General features: G+C 39.8%; 1 non-coding gene across 1 annotated transcript; it reads right to left on the bottom strand.

Annotated features, from left to right (window-relative positions):
- Positions 1-689: 689 nt before the first annotated feature.
- On the bottom strand, positions 690-762 carry TRNAK-UUU (transfer RNA lysine (anticodon UUU)). Its single transcript has one exon. It is a non-coding gene; the product is annotated as a tRNA-Lys (tRNA).
- Positions 763-3588: the final 2826 nt, after the last annotated feature.

Below are 3588 nucleotides of genomic sequence, written 5' to 3'. Positions count from 1 at the left end.
ACAGCATGTAACCATGCAATCTTGGTGGGAGGGTCAAGCAAAGTGTCCGCTTCTACTTTGGCCAAAGAGTAAGCATAAAACTTGGAAAAGGGCAAGTGGACTCTTCCATTCCACTCTTTTTAGTGGCACAAAGAAAGGAAGGAAAAGAGTTTGAGCAAATTCATCATAATGAAGATATTCTCACCAAAAGTGATCTCAATCCCTGGAGTTGACAATGCCCCTGGGCTTTCTGAGATCTGGTTCTGCAGCTTTTCTTTTATTTCTAAGAGCCTTCTCATATCATTCCATAATTTCCTTATTTTGTTTTAATTAACCAGAATTAGTATAACCCACCCATTAAAGAACTCCTCTCTGGTAACATTAGTGAATGAAAATTTCATAAAGCCTTTTGACAAAGCCACATCAGATGTCTTCATGAGTGGGCTGCAAAAAATATGGATAAGATGAGAGTGAAATTACAAAATAATGGTCCCCTCTGGGGAGAACTGGAGAGGAACTGGACCAGCGAATGGGGCTTCAATTGTATATTCAATGTTTTATTTCTTATAAAGAAATCTGAGGCAATATAATAATATGTTAAATTTTAATAAAGCTCTTACATGATTGCTATTTTATATTATTTTTTATAAATTTCTTTAGGTTTAAATTTTTTTTTTTTTTTTTTCTTTTTGGGCTTCAAGGGATCTCAGTTCCCCAGCCAGGGATTGAACCCCGGGCCATGGCAGTAAAAGCGCCAAATCCTAACCACTAGACCACCAGGGAATTTCCAGCTTTAAATTTTTAAAATTTAGGTGAAATTAGGTGGCTCTATCAAAGGTTCAACAACTGTGGTCATGGGAGTGCTGATTAATGATCAATGTCTCTGCCTTAGACAATGCTTTTAAAAATGACTTGGAAAAATGTAAAGAAGGCATCAAATTTGTGGATGAACCAAGGATAGTGAGATCAATAGCAAATATGTTGAATGAAATAATCAGCATACAAAAAGATGCTGGCAAAATGGAATTCTGGGCTGAATTTCATCAGCTAAAGAAAAAAGAAAACTCTACCATTAATTGAATACTTATTATATGAAAGCACTGTTTTAAGTATTTTATATACATTATTTTAATCAAATCCTTTCAATAACCTTATGAGTTACATATTACCTTCCCCTTTACACATGAAGAACTGAAGCAAAGGCAGGTTATAAAATTTGTCCACACAAATTAGTAACTGCTGCATCCAAGCTCTGAACTCATGTTGTTTTAACTCCAAAGCCTTGAATCTTAATCACTATACAACCACAGGGTTATAAAAGCTTATGCCTCAGTTTCCCCAAAATAAATCATATTATAGAATGGAGGAGACATGGCTTAACAGTCCACATTTCAAACAAAAGGTTTTTTTGGAGAATAAGCACAGTAACGGTCAGCAGAGTGACTGACTGCCAAAAAAGCGAGTTCCGTCTTAGGTTGCAGTAATAGAAATTTTGTATCAGAGAGAAGGGAGCCCTGGTCATGATGTACTGCAAACTGCCTCCGCCCCCACCTGCTCTAGATATCCCACGTGAAGGACAACAGGCAGGGTTTGAGAGAAGACCAAGAATCAGGAATAAGAAGAATGATTTAAGGAACCGGGACTGTTCACCTGGAAAAGGTACAGCTCAGAGCAGGAGGCCGTCATGAGAGCTGTCTTCACATAATTCAAGTGGCACATGGAAAAGGGATTAGATTGTTCTATGTGGTAACCAGGGAATAGAAAAAGGAACACTGGGTAACACTTAGGAGGAGAGAAGGTATATTTTAGGAGGAGAGAAGGTATGTTAAAGATTTGGAAGAACTCTGTAGTGGTCAAAACCATCAGAAGATGAAATAGATTGTCTTGGGAAGAAAGGAGTTCCCAAGAGCTGGATGTGTCACAGTATACCTTCCCTGTTCGGGATGTTGTTGAAGCTTCTAATGAGACGGTGGCTAGAAGGGCTGTCTAATGCTAACGCTAGTGCTAACTGACTTTATTATCAAAACCATTAGTGTAAAATCATCATCCACTTAGAGAACTATTTTTATGGTATGATCCTTAAGTGACACCTTGGCAACTCCCCCTTCCCCTGCCTGCTACCTAAGGCAGAAAGCTTGTAGAACTAAGTGTCTAGAACCTTACTACTACCCCAGCGCTTCTACTGGCTGTATAATGTTGAGAGAATAATTTAACCTTTCCCTGCTTCAATTTTTTAAATAAATTTATTTACGTTATTAATTTATTATTTTTGGCTGCGTTGGGTCTTCGTTACCGCACACGGGCTTTCTCTAGTTGCGGCGAGCCGGGGCTACTCTTCTGTGCGGTGCACGGGCTTCTCAATGTGGCGGCTTCTCTTGTTGCGGAGCACAGGCTCTAGGCGCGCGGGCTTCAGTAGTTGCAGCACGCGGGCTCAGTAGTTGTGGCTCGAGGGCTCTAGAGCACAGGCTTAGTAGTTGTGGTGCACGGGCTTAGTTGCTCCACTGCATGTGGGATCTTCCCGGATCAGGGATTGAACCCTTGTCCCCTGCATTAGCAGGTGGATTCTTAACCACTGCGCCACCAGGGAAATACCCCTGCTTCAGTTTTTTCACCTTTAAAAAGAAGTTCCCTCTATCTGTCTCACCTACCTCACGTGTATTTTACTGAGTATGACAGGCTATGTCAAATGTAAAGGTGCTTTAGAAAATTTAAACAATATGTGGGTATAACCAATGATGACTATAATGTAAGTTCTGTTCACCATATACCTGGGACGCCCAACGTTCTCTGGCACCTGTCTCATCCCTAGATTCTCTCTGATTCTTTTTAAAATTTAGTCTTTTTATTTGTTTGTTTTTGCTTGTTTTGTTCATTTGTTTTACAAATCTTTGTTGAGTTACTGTTACATGTTAGGCAATGTACAGGCTATTGTGCTAGCATCTTTCTTCAAGGTGTTTGCCATCAAATAGAGATCTCTATCAACATACAAATAATACAAGGTAAGGCATTTGAATGCCTTAAGAGTAATATAGATAAAATGCTACAGAAGATCACAGGAGAGAGGGAATTCCAAGATGATTTGGCTAGCACTGCTCTGGGAAAGCAGGGTGTTTTCCTCTTTCTTTCTACCCCCAACTCTGCTGGGATCCAGTAGAAGCTGGTTGTCTTCAAGATTATGAATTTTTGCATTGGTGCTGAGAAGTGGTCCAGCTGTCCAAGTTCTAATTTCTAGTCCCTTTGCATTGGCCTTGGGGAAAGAGGTGTGATTTTCTCTTATATGAGAAAAGAAACTGAAGTTCAGCAAGGTGAAGTACAAGTCAAAAATTGTTGTTAGGTAAGGAAGACCCTCCTCTCTGCAACTATTGAGAGTTTCAATGCACAAAGCAAGGCTTGTTTCAAGGAATGATTTATTACAAGTTTGCCTTTTCAGGTGCTTAATAATGGCCACCCAATAGGATGTTTGCTTTATCCTGGGATCAGGCTGACAGTCCTTTTATGTGCAGAGATGCTGGAGTTAGTAGAATGCAGGCTAAAAGGAAATTACAAACACTGGGCAAGTAAGTTGCAACAAGTTCTATAAGCTCCATTTGATGTGAAGGTTAAGTCTTA

This window comes from Kogia breviceps, chromosome 5 (genome assembly GCF_026419965.1).
Source record: "Kogia breviceps isolate mKogBre1 chromosome 5, mKogBre1 haplotype 1, whole genome shotgun sequence".
Taxonomy (NCBI): Eukaryota; Metazoa; Chordata; class Mammalia; order Artiodactyla; family Physeteridae; genus Kogia; species Kogia breviceps.
This window is presented reverse-complemented; position numbering and strand designations above follow the sequence as displayed.